We start from the raw sequence: 18,399 nt of genomic DNA on the forward strand, positions 1-18,399 counted from the left end.
ATACCAAGAGAAACAAAACAGGAAGAAAAAACAACCTTTCATAACGTAATAGCATTTTGAATATCCATCATTTAACTAAACATATAGGCAGTTTGTTTTAGTGTTGAGTAACAAACAATAATTCTATTCTATATTTTTATGAAGCACAAACAAACTACTACTGCACTTCCTGTACTTTTTATATTTATTATTTTATTAAGTTGCAATGTAAGTTAAATTAGACTTTAGAAGACAGTGGTGGGGTTTCTGTACAGGACTGGTCAAAGCCTAACAGTAAATTGGTATATTGTCAAATCCTCAAAGTTTCATAACAAATTGTGCTCTATTGTTCTCATTTAGTCGCTTATCTATATTTACAGTGAAATCCCATTGTGTAATGTGTAGGGTAGGCCATGTGTCCATAGTGTAAGGCATTATTAATTCATGATCAGGATAAGTCATCATCCGTATAATAATTATATCCTATATCCACCTTTACATTGTTTTTAACAACAGAGACACAATAACAGCAACAACTGTATTTGTGTAAACCTGGGCAACTGTAAGTGTTTAAGTCATTGTTCAGGTTGTGTTGCTCTGAGGGAATGAGGGGCACTGAATTAGTTTCAATAGGGTTGTGATGACTTTTATTCAATGTTTTTTCAAATGCTAAATAATGAGCAAAACCCACATTTCTTCCCACTGGTTAAAATGTAAACAGGCTAAATGATGATGGCTGATGCTTCATTCACTATAGACAATGCATTCAAATGCAGAGATTAAACGTGTTAATGGTCACTGGTTGTCTGTCATTGGACAGATCACCTGTTAATGATCACATTATGGATGAACTGAGACCATTTTACACCTCTTTGACTAGGATGAGTTTTTGCATTTCTAATCATGTTGGGCTCTATTGCTCTATTGTTCTTACTTGCAATGTGTGTAGTTGTAAGACGGTGGATATTATTTAAGGAAATTAAGAAAAACATATATTTTTAAGCGATGCAATACTGCTAGATATTGTAAATGACTTGCATGAGAAGGTGGTGGAGTTAGTTGCTTTAGCAGACAGCTAGTTTGAGGGTGCTATTAAGAGGTTTTGTCCAATGCATTTTACTACTTTCCATTGGTTCAATATTTTCGAAACAACACACAGACGTAAAGGTGATCACCCACCCACCCCCTAAATGACTGCAAACATTCTTCATAAATAGTACACAAGCCTTCATATCTTCTCTTTAACAGTATACTACCACATCCCCTGCACTTTTATTATTATTTTTATTAAGGTGTGATGTAAGTTCAATTTGTTTCCACTTTAGTATAGAAGACAATGACAGTGGTCTGGTTTCTGTACAAAACTAGTCAAGACCTAACAACGAATTAGTATATTGTCAAATCCTCTTAGTCTCATAGCCCATTGTGTAATGTGTAGGCCTGTGTGCAGAAACACGTGTCCATACAGTATTATTAATTCATGATCAGGATAAGTCACGATACATGTCTTCTTATAATAATAATAATCATATCCTCTATTCACGATTACATTGTTATTAACAACAGAGACACAATAACAGCAACAACTGTATTTGTGTAAACCTGGACATCTTTAAGTCTTTAAGTCATTGTTCAGTTTGTGTTGCTCTGAGGGAATGAGGAGCACTGAATTAGTTTCAATAGGGTTGTGATGACTGCACTTTTAATCAATGTTTATTCAAATGCTAAATAATGAAGAAAACTCACATTCTTCCCACATGTTAAAATGTAAACTAAACAGGCTAAATGATGATGGCTGGTGATTAATTCACTAGACAATGCATTCAAATGCAGAGATTAAATGTGTTAATGGTCACTGGTTTCCATCACCTGGCCTACAGCAGGTGTAAAGTAACAAACTCAAGTGCTGTAGGCTACAATTATTATTTGTGTATAACTTTAGTATTTAGTAGTATTTCCAATTGTCAGTATAGCCTACTCAAAAAAAAGAAGAGACCACTCTTGTGGGGGGGAAAACTTTAATTTCAAGTGGTTAATGCATTGCAAGAATATACTTTAATTATTTAATTACTTATTTTATTTCATTTATTCAAGAAATTAAAAATCATGTATTATTTTTCTTTATTAAATTCATGAAAAGTTTAGCTTTTTTGGGGAATGAATGTAGCCTACAATATTTAGGACATATTCAAAATAATTAAAAACAAAATGCAAGAAACAAAAAAATAAAGGGACCCATAATGATGTGTCAGCGACCCACAAAGGGTCCCAACCCACTGTTTGGGAACCAGTGGTCTAGAGACTATAGCCTACTGTAATATCACACAGTGTCATTTCATTGGACAGTACACATTAATTAGTAGGATAATATACATTAATATGTATTTATCTGCAGACTACCATCTGATATTTGTTTTCACTAATTGCACATTTTTTCACCTTTTTAAAATATTTGATTGATTGAAATGGCTTAACAGTTTGTAGAATATGTACATTTCAAGGGCAGAAGGCTACATGGTCAATTTATAAAATATTCTATGGGAATTGAACAAGGTGGACCCTCTTGTAAACAAGTGTAGGCCTGCTTTATTGGGTGTCCACTCACAGTTAACAGTCTTTATTGAGTTGCGCTTGAATTGTACTGTAATTCTGCAAACTGTCAATAGGTATTATCAATCAAACATTTTTCAAATAGCCGATGGTGAATATGTTTAATGTGTAGGTTAAAAAACGAAGGAGTAGCCTATGAATTAATGAATGATGAACTCCATACATTGTTGCATTTAATTCAATTGAATTGAATTAAATTCAAATGAGTTTTATTGGCATGACGAAACATACTTTTATATTGCCAATATATCTCGTCTCATCTCGTGGTGTCTGTTCCAAACAAACCAGTCAGATCCGGTCTAGAGCCCGCCCACTACATCCGGTACTGTGAACACTTCCGTTTCCGTATCCGCCCTTCACAGAGGAGCAGCAGAGCGCAAAGAAACACAGAGAAACACACGAACACAAATAAAAGCCATTAGGACGAAGTTTACAACAACTAATGGAACCAAGGCATTGGACTGCTAGGGAAACAATGGCTGCTCTTCAAACCAGGTGAAGTTCCGTTGAGTTTTATCTGCTGTGTGTCTAAAGTTTAGTCACAAACGGATTGATTGTGTCAGCCAGGTGTGTGTTCGTCCCTCGGTGTGTTGTGTTTGTGGCAGAGAGTGAAACACTAACTAAATGGATAGTGGTAGCCATAGATATGTCTATATGGTGATATCAAGGCAGCGTTGCTAAACTTCAGTGAAAGTTTTGCCTCCACTGAAAAGTCTTCACGTTTATTTACAAACAGACAAAAAGAGCGTGTCTTTATTTTAGTGGTGATGATGATAGTCCACCACTAGGTGGTGGCATTGTAACACCGTGTTTAGTGACATGCATTGGATTGTGACGGAGTGAGATATATATATAATGCTGAACGTGTGTGTATGTCCCTGTTTTTCAGCCTGACAATGAATACAGTACAAAAGTCATCTGAATGAAAGATAGAAAGTGACACAACACAGCACACTACTTATTTTACCATTTAACTATATATATTTTTTAAATATATCTAGTATTGAGTGTCACCGAACACAAAATGCTCTCTTTCAGATACAATTCACAGTGGTTCCTAATGGGATTATTTTGGGGGTCCAATGCACCACATAATATATTATAGAATATATATAATATATTGTAGAATCCTCAAAGTCTCCTATTGTGCTCTATTGTGACAACATTTGACTGAGGGACTGCTTTTTGAATAGAGATATTGGTTGTTCCGTTTCATTGTACAGTTCACAGTGGTTCCCCATGGGATTATTTTGGGGGTCTCTCAGTAAACAAACCAACATACAGTGTAAGTGTATACTGGCTATATCTCCACATTTATAAAACGGGTACCGGCAGCCTATATATTTAATTACTTTAATTTTATTGTACTGTTACTGTACTGCATTTTGATGTACTTGAGAAGTATTGTAAACTATTGGAAAAAAATGAGCATACTACTAGTAGTTGAGTGAAGTACAGTATGGCGATGAGTAAATGTACTTTGTTGCTGCTTATATGTGAACGTTTATGTGTACGGACAGTATGCACAAAGGTGTGTGTGTGTGTGTCTGTGTGTGTGTGTGTGTGTGTGCCAAGGTTATTCTCTCTCCCCGGCGGTTCAAAGTGTAAATACAGTACGTACATTACAGAGTCATCTCTGACCTATTTTATTTACATAACTACACTCACACATACTGTACTGTACTGTACTGTACAGCCCCATGGGCAGTTCACCTGCAACCAGTGGTTGTCAACCCTTTATATCAAGGTCCATTATTGTCTCCACCAGGCCGAAGGCATGGGGAGAGAGTATGTTTTGTTGTCTCCACCAGGCCTAAGGCATGGGGAGAGAGTATGTTTTATTGTCTCCACCAGGCCTAAGGCATGGGGAGAGAGTATGTTTTATTGTCTCCACCATGAAGGCATGGGGAGAGAGTATGTTTTATTGTCTCCACCAGGCCGAAGGCATGGGGAGAGAGTATGTTTTATTGTCTCCTCCAGGCCGAAGGCATGGGGAGAGAGTATGTTTTATTGTCTCCACCAGGCTGAAGGCATGGGGAGAGAGTATGTTTTATTGTCTCCACCAGGCTGAAGGCATGGGGAGAGAGTATGTTTTATTGTCTCCACCATGAAGGCACGGGGAGAGAGTATGTTTTATTGTCTCCACCAGGCCGAAGGCATGGGGAGAGAGTATGTTTTATTGTCTCCACCAGGCCAAAGGCATGGGGAGAGAGTATGTTTTATTGTCTCCACCAGGCCGAAGGCATGGGGAGAGAGTATGTTTTATTGTCTCCACCAGGCCGAAGGCATGGGGAGAGAGTATGTTTTATTGTCTCCACCAGGCCGAAGGCATGGGGAGAGAGTATGTTTTCCACCAGGCCGAAGGCATGGGGAGAGAGTATGTTTTATTGTCTCCACCAGGCCGAAGGCATGGGGAGAGAGTATGTTTTATTGTCTCCACCAGGCTGAAGGCATGGGGAGAGAGTATGTTTTATTGTCTCCACCAGGCTGAAGGCATGGGGAGAGAGTATGTGTTGTTGTCTCCACCAGGCCGAAGGCATGGGGAGAGAGTATGTTTTCCACCAGGCCGAAGGCATGGGGAGAGAGTATGTTTTATTGTCTCCACCAGGCCGAAGGCATGGGGAGAGAGTATGTTTTATTGTCTCCACCAGGCCGAAGGCATGGGGAGAGAGTATGTGTTGCACTGCGTCCGTGTGTGTGTGTGTGTGTGTGTGTGTGTGTGTGTCTGTCCGTCTGTCTGTGTACAGCTAATCTCTGGCACCGTTAACCCGGTCGGTGACACATTTTGCACACGCTCTCCCTGGATGCCAACGATGAACGCAATTCTAGGCGTATAGACACCTAGAATTGCGTGGTTGGTACACAAAATGTGTGCAGGTTGGCAGCTCTGTGAACCTCTGCCCCAAATGAGGGGCACTTTATCTAGTTTATTCTGCATCTGAGCCCCGGACCACCATGTGATTATTTAGCCTCTCAGACCTAAAAATGTAACGGTATTTTGTTGTTGTTGCATGACACAATTTCTTCCATGCTGTGTTGATGTTGGTACCATTAGGAGAGATAACATGATGTTGGTACCATTAGGAGAGATAACATGATGTTGGTACCATTAGGAGAGATAACATGATGTTGGTACCATTAGGAGAGATAACATGATGTTGGTACCATTAGGAGAGATAACATGATGTTGGTACCATTAGGAGAGATAACATGATGTTGGTACCATTAGGAGATATTACATGGTGTTGGTACCATTAGGAGAGATAACATGATGTTGGTACCATTAGGAGAGATAACATGATGTTGGTACCATTAGGAGAGATAACATGATGTTGGTACCATTAGGAGAGATAACATGGTGTTGGTACCATTAGGAGAGATAACATGATGTTGGTACCATTAGGAGAGATAACATGATGTTGGTACCATTAGGAGAGATAACATGATGTTGGTACCATTAGGAGAGATAACATGATGTTGGTACCATTAGGAGAGATAACATGATGTTGGTACCATTAGGAGAGATAACATGATGTTGGTACCATTAGGAGAGATAACATGATGTTGGTACCATTAGGAGAGATAACATGATGTTGGTACCATTAGGAGAGATAACATGGTGTTGGTACCATTAGGAGAGATAACATGATGTTGGTACCATTAGGAGAGATAACATGATGTTGGTACCATTAGGAGAGATAACATGGTGTTGGTACCATTAGGAGAGATAACATGATGTTGGTACCATTAGGAGAGATAACATGATGTTGGTACCATTAGGAGAGATAACATGGTGTTGGTACCATTAGGAGAGATAACATGGTGTTGGTACCATTAGGAGAGATAACATGGTGTTGGTACCATTAGGAGAGATAACATGATGTTGGTACCATTAGGAGAGATAACATGGTGTTGGTACCATTAGGAGAGATAACATGATGTTGGTACCATTAGGAGAGATAACATGATGTTGGTACCATTAGGAGAGATAACAGGCAAGATAACAATTATTCTACATTCTCTAATTGTCTAGACTTTCACAGAATGAGATTATAGACCTAATCTGTATATGTTAACAATAGCGTTTAATGTTCTAAGCCCTATTTGAAATGCTCGCGCATTCTCAAATTATTCAAGCTTGTCTTTGACTATGAATCTAATTATTCTGGGTGGAAACCTTTTATGTCCAAATATATAAAACGAGAAACGACTGAAGTCATCTTATTTCAGCTTGCATTCCAATCTGTTGCATTTTGTTGTACTAGTGGGTCTTTCTGTAGTGGCGTTAGCAGTGGCTAGTGTGTGTGTGTGTGTGTGTGTGGGGGGGGGGGTGTTAGCATTACGCTATGCTTTAGCTATTTGAAAAATAGCAGATCTACAAGCTCATAGCGCGCCACCGAGTGGCGCGCTACGAGCTTGTAGGTCTGCTATTTTTTTTTTAATCGAAGAACGACTGACATAGAAACATAGCTTTTTTCAGAAAACTGTCAGGATGTAGGAGACATTTTTAGAATCTGATCTCAGGTCAGAATGGGTTAAGGCCTATTTATACTCCACTTTGAGGTGATAACTTAACACGGAAAATGCTAAATGGTACATTTATATAGCGCCTTTCTCCAAGGCACTTTACATAGAGTGTGCATTACTTTCACCCATTCACACACACATTCACACACCTTTACATAGATTGTGCATTACATTCACCCATTCACACACACATTCACACACCTTTACATAGATTGTGCATTACATTCACCCATTCACACACACACACATTCACACACCTTTACATAGAGTGTGCATTACATTCACCCATCCACACACACATTCACACACCTTTACATAGATTGTGCATTACATTCACCCATTCACACACACATTCACACACCTTTACATAGATTGTGCATTACATTCACCCATTCACACACACATTCACACACCGATGGCAGCAGAAACCATGCAAGGCACCAACCTGCACATCGGGAGCAATTAGGAGGTTCAGAGTCTTGCTCAAGGACACTTTGACACTAAGGGCTGTATTTTGCGTGTCTTAAGTACCAGGTCTTATTCCCTAACTTGAGTAAACTAAAGACCTGGAGGCGTGGTCAATGCTCTTTGGCCACTCAGAATAGCCAAATGGCATTGGTCACGCCTCCAGGTCTTCAGTTTACTCATTTACTTTTCAGGAAATGTAAAACAGGTTCCCGTATTGTAATGGCTCCTGTATAATGGCTCCCGTGTAGTTATTATTAATAATCACAAGACATTTCTGTTGGTTCAATATTAATAAAAGCCTGCAGTCTTTCAATTCCTTTAATCCATTCTGAACGGGCACCCCTTTTGGGTGTTTTAACCCATTCTGACCTGAGATCAGATTCATACGAGGTTTTCCACTGGGACACACACTGGTCTGATTAACCCATTCTGACCTGAGATCAGATTCTAAAAATGTCAGTCGTTCTTCGATTTTTTTCAAAAATAGCAGACCTACAAGCTCGTATCGCGCCACTCGGTGGCGCGATATGAGCTTGTAGATCTGCTATTTTTCAATAGCTAAAGCATAACATGATGCCGACACCAAAATGGGTGCCCGGTCAGAATGGGTTAAGGATTATGCTTAGACAAATAGCAGATCTAATGAGCTTGTAGATCTGCTATTTCTGAAAAAAAATGTGAAAATGTGGCGCAAATCTTTGAATTTGGTGTCCCTGGAACTACATATTCTCCGATGGGGGGTCCGTGTGGCCAAATACAGACAATTCTGGGGGTCCTTGACATGAAAAAAGGTTGAGCACCAACTGACATAGAAACATAATAGGTTTTTCAGAAATCTGTTTTCCAAAGACATTTTTTTTTTAGAACTGGCTCAGGTCTAAATGGGTTAAAAAAAAAGTGAAAATATCTCAGAGCTCGCATAATATCGCCGACTTTCACTTTTGCACGACATTAATTAAGGAAATAAACGGTGGTATTTTTAGCGCGGGGATGCGAGGCTTCTGCGCGACAGCCGGGCGACATGTTTTCCGTTTGCCTTTTACCTACGAGAGGAGCACATTAACCCATTCTGACCTGAGATCAGATTCTAAAAAAACGTCTTCTACATCCTGACAGTTTTCCATTCTGACCTGAGGTCAGATTCTATAAATGTTCTTCTACATCGTGACAGTTTTCTCAAAAAGCTATGTTTCTCTGTCAGTGGTTATTATTCGATTTTTCAAAAATAGCAGACCTACAAGCTCGTAGCGCGCCACTCGGTGGCGCGCTACGAGCTTGTAGATCTGCTATTTTTCAATAGCAGATCCAACCAGAATGGGTTAATGCCAGGCGCCGCTGAACTTAAATATTCGTCTGAGCGCGGCGCATAAATTATAATACATTTGCGCCGGGGGGGAAGCTTTAATGATGTCTCTTTGGTGTTCATGAATCATTCAGCGACCTCGTTTAATTATTTTAATTGTACCTGTATCACACGTATGTCTGTCTGTCTGTCTGTCTGTCTGTCTGTCTGTCTGTCTGTCTGTCTGTCTGTCTGTCTGTCTGTCTGTCTGTCTGTCTGTCTGTCTGTCCTGTCCTGTCCTGTCCTGTCCTGTCCTGTCCTGTCCTGTCCTGTCTTGTTTGTCCGTCCGTCCGTCCAACATTTTGCAGCATTGTACAGCTACGATACCAAACTACTGTAAATAGTACCTACATTTCTTTTCGACATCTGTCAAAATGTTGTTTTTGAAAATGCCAGATCTGCAAGCTCACAGCAGTTTTGCAGATAACCGAATGCAGTAAAAAGAAGGGGAAAAAAATCACACCCGTGTGAAGTGAGGGGCGCTCTTATCATCGCGCGTCATCTCATTCCGAGGCAACGATCAGTTGCGTCCTCACCTTCGTCTTCAATGTTTGTGTTTACACTTAGGTCAGATTCTCACCTAATACTTCGGTAGACTCGGATGCGTATGGGCGGGGAAATTGAGGTTCTTGCATATTTAATTGGCTGCGGTTTGCCTTCACACTGTCATTCGCAGCAATTGGAAACGCAGCAGGGGGGACCTTTATCAATGTGTTCCATTCATAAACTATAGCCTACACAGTGAAATCTATGGTGATAAAATTACACAAATAACGTGCATGTGTCGTGCCGTCTGGGACCCCCCTCCTCTCTCTCTCTCTCTCTACGCACGCAGCCGCCACACACTGTTCTTTTGGGCATGGAGGCACAGCGCTGCATGAGCGCACTGATATAACTCCCCAGTCCCACACAGTGACAGCACTCCATGTTTACGGCACGCACAGACAGACAGACAGAATATTATGTAGGCTATAATAGTCTACACTGCAGTGTTTGTATGTGTTTTCTTAAGCAATTGATTAATGTACACGTCCTCATTTCGATCAGGGCTTCAGTCTCCTTATTCGACCACGTCTATCCACAGTAATGGGACATCTTTGCGCTGCGTAAAATATGCCTTCTCCGTCTCCAACTGTGTTCAGCTCCTCACCCGCCACATTATGTTTGCTTCATTTCCTTTATTTACTGCAGATTGCATTCACACCTGCACCGAATCGTAGTCAAGTGCGATTCGAAGCGAAGCGAAACCCACGTTTTTGGGCGGAGTAAAATGCGGTTCTTTGCTGCGCATTAGGATTCGAATGAGCCTAATTCACACCTGCCAAACGAAGCGCACTTTCTGACAATGCGCAGCAGGATTCGTTTTAATCGCAGCAAAGCTCTCTGGTACGAATGTGACCTTACATAATGTTTGTGTTTACAAAGTCATAGTCTCTTGAACGGTTTCCAATAGTTTTCGACTAAATATCATGAGATTTTAGTCGACTAAATCTACAGTTGATTCAGTCAAACAAAATGTATTTTGGCGGGCTTTTGATGGCGTCATAACAACCGTTTTTTCCCACTTGCGTGTAAAATAACTTAAACTGGATCTCTTGTCCACTAGTCCTTTCCTAACATTTTAGTCTAGTTTTTATTTGTTGACGAAATATATATATAAATATATATATATATATATATATATATATATATATATATATATATTTAGTTTTAGTCATCATAGCTTAGTTTTCATGTAGTTTCCATTTAGTTTTCGTCAGTGAAAAAAGGTAGTCGACGAACATTTTTAGTTTAGTTTTAGTCGACGGAAACAACACTGGTCGGGACAAAGTTTGTGTTTACGTGCACACTAAAAGCTGTACATGGGAGCGGCTAGCGCCCCTCAAAGCTGTACATGGGAGCGGCTAGCGCCCCTCAAAGCTGTACATGGGAGCGGCTAGCGCCCCTCAAAGCTGTACATGGGAGCGGCTAGCGCCCCTAAAAGCTGTACATGGGAGCGGCTAGCGCCCCTCAAAGCTGTACATGGGAGCGGCTAGCGCCCCTCAAAGCTGTACATGGGAGCGGCTAGCGCCCCTAAAAGCTGTACATGGGAGCGGCTAGCGCCCCTCAAAGCTGTACATGGGAGCGGCTAGCGCCCCTCAAAGCTGTACATGGGAGCGGCTAGCGCCCCTAAAAGCTGTACATGGGAGCGGCTAGCGCCCCTCAAAGCTGTACATGGGAGCGGCTAGCGCCCCTCAAAGCTGTACATGGGAGCGGCTAGCGCCCCTCAAAGCTGTACATGGGAGCGGCTAGCGCCCCTCAAAGCTGTACATGGGAGCGGCTAGCGCCCCTCAAAGCTGTACATGGGAGCGGCTAGCGCCCCTCAAAGCAGTACATGGGAGCGGCTAGCGCCCCTCAAAGCTGTACATGGGAGCGGCTAGCGCCCCTCAAAGCTGTACATGGGAGCGGCTAGCGCCCCTCAAAGCTGTACATGGGAGCGGCTAGCGCCCCTCAAAGCTGTACATGGGAGCGGCTAGCGCCCCTCAAAGCTGTACATGGGAGCGGCTAGCGCCCCTCAAAGCTGTACATGGGAGCGGCTAGCGCCCCTCAAAGCTGTACATGGGAGCGGCTAGCGCCCCTCAAAGCTGTACATGGGAGCGGCTAGCGCCCCTCAAAGCTGTACATGGGAGCGGCTAGCGCCCCTCAAAGCTGTACATGGGAGCGGCTAGCGCCCCTCAAAGCTGTACATGGGAGCGGCTAGCGCCCCTAAAAGCTGTACATGGGAGCGGCTAGCGCCCCTCAAAGCTGTACATGGGAGCGGCTAGCGCCCCTCAAAGCTGTACATGGGAGCGGCTAGCGCCCCTCAAAGCTGTACATGGGAGCGGCTAGCGCCCCTCAAAGCTGTACATGGGAGCGGCTAGCGCCCCTCAAAGCTGTACATGGGAGCGGCTAGCGCCCCTCAAAGCTGTACATGGGAGCGGCTAGCGCCCCTCAAAGCTGTACATGGGAGCGGCTAGCGCCCCTCAAAGCTGTACATGGGAGCGGCTAGCGCCCCTCAAAGCAGTACATGGGAGCGGCTAGCGCCCCTCAAAGCTGTACATGGGAGCGGCTAGCGCCCCTCAAAGCTGTACATGGGAGCGGCTAGCGCCCCTCAAAGCTGTACATGGGAGCGGCTAGCGCCCCTCAAAGCTGTACATGGGAGCGGCTAGCGCCCCTCAAAGCTGTACATGGGAGCGGCTAGCGCCCCTCAAAGCTGTACATGGGAGCGGCTAGCGCCCCTCAAAGCTGTACATGGGAGCGGCTAGCGCCCCTCAAAGCTGTACATGGGAGCGGCTAGCGCCCCTCAAAAAGTGCAATATCTGCTCTGAGATGCATAGTGGAGTTACCTAGAAGTTAACCCATTCTGAACGGGCACCCATTTTGGTGTTGGCATCATGTCGTGCTTTAGCTATTGAAAAATAGCAGATCTACAAGCTCGAGCTTGTAGGTCTGCTATTTTTGAAAAATCGAAGAACGACTGACATTTTTAGAATCTGATCTCAGGTCAGAATGGGTTCATCAGACCAGTGTGTGTCCAGTGGAAACCTCGTATGAATCTGATCTCAGGTCAGAATGGGTTCGTCAGACCAGCGTGTGTCCAGTGGTAACCTCGTATGAATCTGATCTCAGGTCAGAATGGGTTAAAGTAGTGAGAATTAGCAATATGCTCTGTCGGCTACCACTGCAAAGAAATCCATTTGCACTTGAGGATAACATCTCAATGTGGTTCCTCTCTACCCTGAAAGAAATCTGTGAGTTTAATTGAGGTCCCACGCGCGCACATGCACGCTCACACACACACACACACGCGTACACACACATGTACACACACGCGTACACACACATGTACACACACGCGTACACACACATGTACACACACGCGTACACACACATGTACACACACGTATGTTGGCGACATGTATATGCGACCTCTATGTCACATGATGAATGACCAAATCAGAGGCATAATGGGATGTTCGTGAGCGTGCGTGCGTGCGTGCATGCGTGCGTGCGCGTGCACGTACACATTCCACTTGTCCCCTCAAGTATAGTGGAAGAAGAGAAGAATAGATGTTTTGAGGACAATTCCCCTTGTCCTCGCAAGATTCATTTTTATGATTAATATGAAATAAATACATTGAGAAGTTATAGGTTTACATTCTTGTACTGTTTTTGTCTCACAACGCCAGACAACTATTCCACAATCTCCTGAATGTTATATAGAGTCTGGAACTACATCTCCTGAATGTTATATAGAGTCTGGAACTACATCTCCTGAATGTTATATAGAGTCTGAACTACACCTCCTGAATGTTATATAGAGTCTGGAACTACACCTCCTGAATGTTATATAGAGTCTGAACTACACCTCCTGAATGTTATATAGAGTCTGAACTACACCTCCTGAATGTTATATAGAGTCTGAACTACATCTCCTGAATGTTATATAGAGTCTGGAACTACACCTCCTGAATGTTATATAGAGTCTGGAACTACACCTCCTGAATGTTATATAGAGTCTGAACTACATCTCCTGAATGTTATATAGAGTCTGGAACTACATCTCCTGAATGTTATATAGAGTCTGAACTACATCTCCTGAATGTTATATAGAGTCTGGAACTACATCTCCTGAATGTTATATAGAGTCTGAACTACACCTCCTGAATGTTATATAGAGTCTGGAACTACACCTCCTGAATGTTATATAGAGTCTGAACTACACCTCCTGAATGTTATATAGAGTCTGAACTACACCTCCTGAATGTTATATAGAGTCTGGAACTACACCTCCTGAATGTTATATAGAGTCTGGAACTACACCTCCTGAATGTTATATAGAGTCTGAACTACACCTCCTGAATGTTATATAGAGTCTGGAACTACACCTCCTGAATGTTATATAGAGTCTGGAACTACACCTCCTGAATGTTATATAGAGTCTGGAACTACACCTCCTGAATGTTATATAGAGTCTGAACTACACCTCCTGAATGTTATATAGAGTCTGGAACTACACCTCCTGAATGTTATATAGAGTCTGAACTACACCTCCTGAATGTTATATAGAGTCTGGAACTACACCTCCTGAATGTTATATAGAGTCTGAACTACACCTCCTGAATGTTATATAGAGTCTGAACTACACCTCCTGAATGTTATATAGAGTCTGGAACTACACCTCCTGAATGTTATATAGAGTCTGAACTACACCTCCTGAATGTTATATAGAGTCTGAACTACACCTCCTGGATGTTATATAGAGTCTGAACTACACCTCCTGAATGTTATATAGAGTCTGAACTACACCTCCTGAATGTTATATAGAGTCTGAAACTACACCTCCTGAATGTTATATAGAGTCTGGAACTACAGCTCCTGAATGTTATATAGAGTCTGAACTACACCTCCTGAATGTTATATAGAGTCTGAAACTACACCTCCTGAATGTTATATAGAGTCTGGAACTACACCTCCTGAATGTTATATAGAGTCTGAACTACACCTCCTGAATGTTATATAGAGTCTGAACTACACCTCCTGAATGTTATATAGAGTCTGGAACTACATCTCCTGAATGTTATATAGAGTCTGAACTACACCTCCTGAATGTTATATAGAGTCTGAACTACACCTCCTGAATGTTATATAGAGTCTGAACTACACCTCCTGAATGTTATATAGAGTCTGGAACTACATCTCCTGAATGTTATATAGAGTCTGGAACTACACCTCCTGAATGTTATATAGAGTCTGGAACTACATCTCCTGAATGTTATATAGAGTCTGGAACTACATCTCCTGAATGTTATATAGAGTCTGGAACTACACCTCCTGAATGTTATATAGAGTCTGAACTACACCTCCTGAATGTTATATAGAGTCTGGAACTACATCTCCTGAATGTTATATAGAGTCTGGAACTACACCTCCTGAATGCTATATAGAGTCTGGAACTACACCTCCTGAATGCTATATAGAGTCTGGAACTACACCTCCTGAATGTTATATAGAGTCTGAACTACACCTCCTGAATGTTATATAGAGTCTGAACTACACCTCCTGAATGTTATATAGAGTCTGGAACTACATCTCCTGAATGTTATATAGAGTCTGGAACTACACCTCCTGAATGTTATATAGAGTCTGGAACTACACCTCCTGAATGTTATATAGAGTCTGAACTACACCTCCTGAATGTTATATAGAGTCTGAACTACACCTCCTGAATGTTATATAGAGTCTGAACTACACCTCCTGAATGTTATATAGAGTCTGGAACTACATCTCCTGAATGCTATATAGAGTCTGGAACTACATCTCCTGAATGTTATATAGAGTCTGGAACTACACCTCCTGAATGTTATATAGAGTCTGAACTACACCTCCTGAATGTTATATAGAGTCTGGAACTACACCTCCTGAATGTTATATAGAGTCTGGAACTACATCTCCTGAATGCTATATAGAGTCTGGAACTACACCTCCTGAATGTTATATAGAGTCTGGAACTACACCTCCTGAATGTTATATAGAGTCTGAACTACACCTCCTGAATGTTATATAGAGTCTGAAACTACACCTCCTGAATGCTATATAGAGTCTGGAACTACACCTCCTGAATGTTATATAGAGTCTGAACTACACCTCCTGAATGTTATATAGAGTCTGAACTACACCTCCTGAATGTTATATAGAGTCTGAACTACACCTCCTGAATGTTATATAGAGTCTGAACTACACCTCCTGAATGTTATATAGAGTCTGAACTACACCTCCTGAATGTTATATAGACTGAGTCTGGAACTACATCTCCTGAATGTTATATAGACTGAGTCTGGAACTACATCTCCTGAATGTTATATAGACTGAGTCTGGAACTACACCTCCTGAATGTTATATAGAGTCTGAACTACACCTCCTGAATGTTATATAGAGTCTGAACTACACCTCCTGAATGTTATATAGAGTCTGAACTACACCTCCTGAATGTTATATAGAGTCTGAACTACACCTCCTGAATGTTATATAGAGTCTGAACTACACCTCCTGAATGTTATATAGAGTCTGAACTACACCTCCTGAATGTTATATAGAGTCTGAACTACACCTCCTGAATGTTATATAGAGTCTGGAACTACACCTCCTGAATGTTATATAGAGTCTGAACTACACCTCCTGAATGTTATATAGAGTCTGAACTACACCTCCTGAATGTTATATAGAGTCTGGAACTACACCTCCTGAATGTTATATAGAGTCTGGAACTACATCTCCTGAATGTTATATAGACTGAGTCTGGAACTACACCTCCTGAATGTTATATAGAGTCTGAACTACATCTCCTGAATGTTATATAGAGTCTGGAACTACACCTCCTGAATGTTATATAGAGTCTGAACTACACCTCCTGAATGTTATATAGAGTCTGAACTACACCTCCTGAATGTTATATAGAGTCTGAACTACACCTCCTGAATGTTATATAGAGTCTGAACTACACCTCCTGAATGTTATATAGAGTCTGAACTACACCTCCTGAATGTTATATAGAGTCTGAACTACACCTCCTGAATGTTATATAGAGTCTGAACTACACCTCCTGAATGTTATATAGAGTCTGGAACTACACCTCCTGAATGTTATATAGAGTCTGAACTACACCTCCTGAATGTTATATAGAGTCTGAACTACACCTCCTGAATGTTATATAGAGTCTGGAACTACACCTCCTGAATGTTATATAGAGTCTGAACTACACCTCCTGAATGTTATATAGAGTCTGAACTACACCTCCTGAATGTTATATAGAGTCTGGAACTACACCTCCTGAATGTTATATAGAGTCTGGAACTACATCTCCTGAATGTTATATAGAGTCTGGAACTACACCTCCTGAATGTTATATAGAGTCTGAACTACACCTCCTGAATGTTATATAGAGTCTGAACTACACCTCCTGAATGTTATATAGAGTCTGGAACTACACCTCCTGAATGTTATATAGAGTCTGAACTACACCTCCTGAATGTTATATAGAGTCTGAACTACACCTCCTGAATGTTATATAGAGTCTGAACTACACCTCCTGAATGTTATATAGAGTCTGAACTACACCTCCTGAATGTTATATAGAGTCTGAACTACACCTCCTGAATGTTATATAGAGTCTGGAACTACACCTCCTGAATGTTATATAGAGTCTGAACTACACCTCCTGAATGTTATATAGAGTCTGGAACTACGGAAGCATTTACACCTCCTGAATGAAAATCCGAGGCAGGAAGGTGCCATTTCCTTTCAGCAAAATATATTTGACACTATCTTTACATTTTATAATTGTATTTCCTTTTCTGCTAAGCAGCAAGCTATATATGCTTAGATGAGTTATATTTATATTAGGATAAATCTGCGCCAATGTAAAGATGAGACTGTACGACGGAAGCATTTATATTTTACTCATGATCAGAGCTTCCGTTGCTCCAGACTGTACGACGGAAGCATTTATATTTTACTCATGATCAGTGCTTCCGTTGCTCCAGACTGTATGACGGAAGCATTTATATTTTACTCATGATCAGAGCTTCTGTTGCTCCAGACTGTACGACGGAAGCATTTATATTTTACTCATGATCAGAGCTTCCGTTGCTCCAGACTGTATGACGGAAGCATTTATATTTTACTCATGATCAGAGCTTCCGTTGCTCCAGACTGTATGACGGAAGCATTTATATTTTACTCATGATCAGAGCTTCCGTTGCTCCAGACTGTACGACGGAAGCATTTATATTTTACTCATGGTCAGAGCTTCCGTTGCTCCAGACTGTACGACGGAAGCATTTATAATATATTTTACTCATGATCAGAGCTTCCGTTGCTCCAGACTGTACGACGGAAGCATTTATATTTTACTCATGATCAGAGCTTCCGTTGCTCCAGACTGTATGACGGAAGCATTTATAATATATTTTACTCATGATCACAGCTTCCGTTGCTCCAGACTGTACGACGGAAGCATTTATATTTTACTCATGATCAGAGCTTCCGTTGCTCCAGACTGTACGACGGAAGCATTTATATTTTACTCATGATCAGAGCTTCCGTTGCTCCAGACTGTATGACGGAAGCATTTATAATATATTTTACTCATGATCAGAGCTTCCGTTGCTCCAGACTGTACGACAGAAGCATTTATATTTTACTCATGATCAGAGCTTCCTTTGCTCCAGACTGTACGACGGAAGCATTTATATTTTACTCATGATCAGAGCTTCCGTTGCTCCAGACTGTACGACGGAAGCATTTATATTTTACTCATGATCAGAGCTTCCGTTGCTCCAGACTGTATGACGGAAGCATTTATAATATATTTTACTCATGATCAGAGCTTCCGTTGCTCCAGACTGTACGACAGAAGCATTTATATTTTACTCATGATCAGAGCTTCCGTTGCT

Source organism: Protomyctophum parallelum, assembly GCF_964188405.1.
Source record: "Protomyctophum parallelum genome assembly, chromosome: 17".
Lineage (NCBI taxonomy): Eukaryota > Metazoa > Chordata > Actinopteri > Myctophiformes > Myctophidae > Protomyctophum > Protomyctophum parallelum.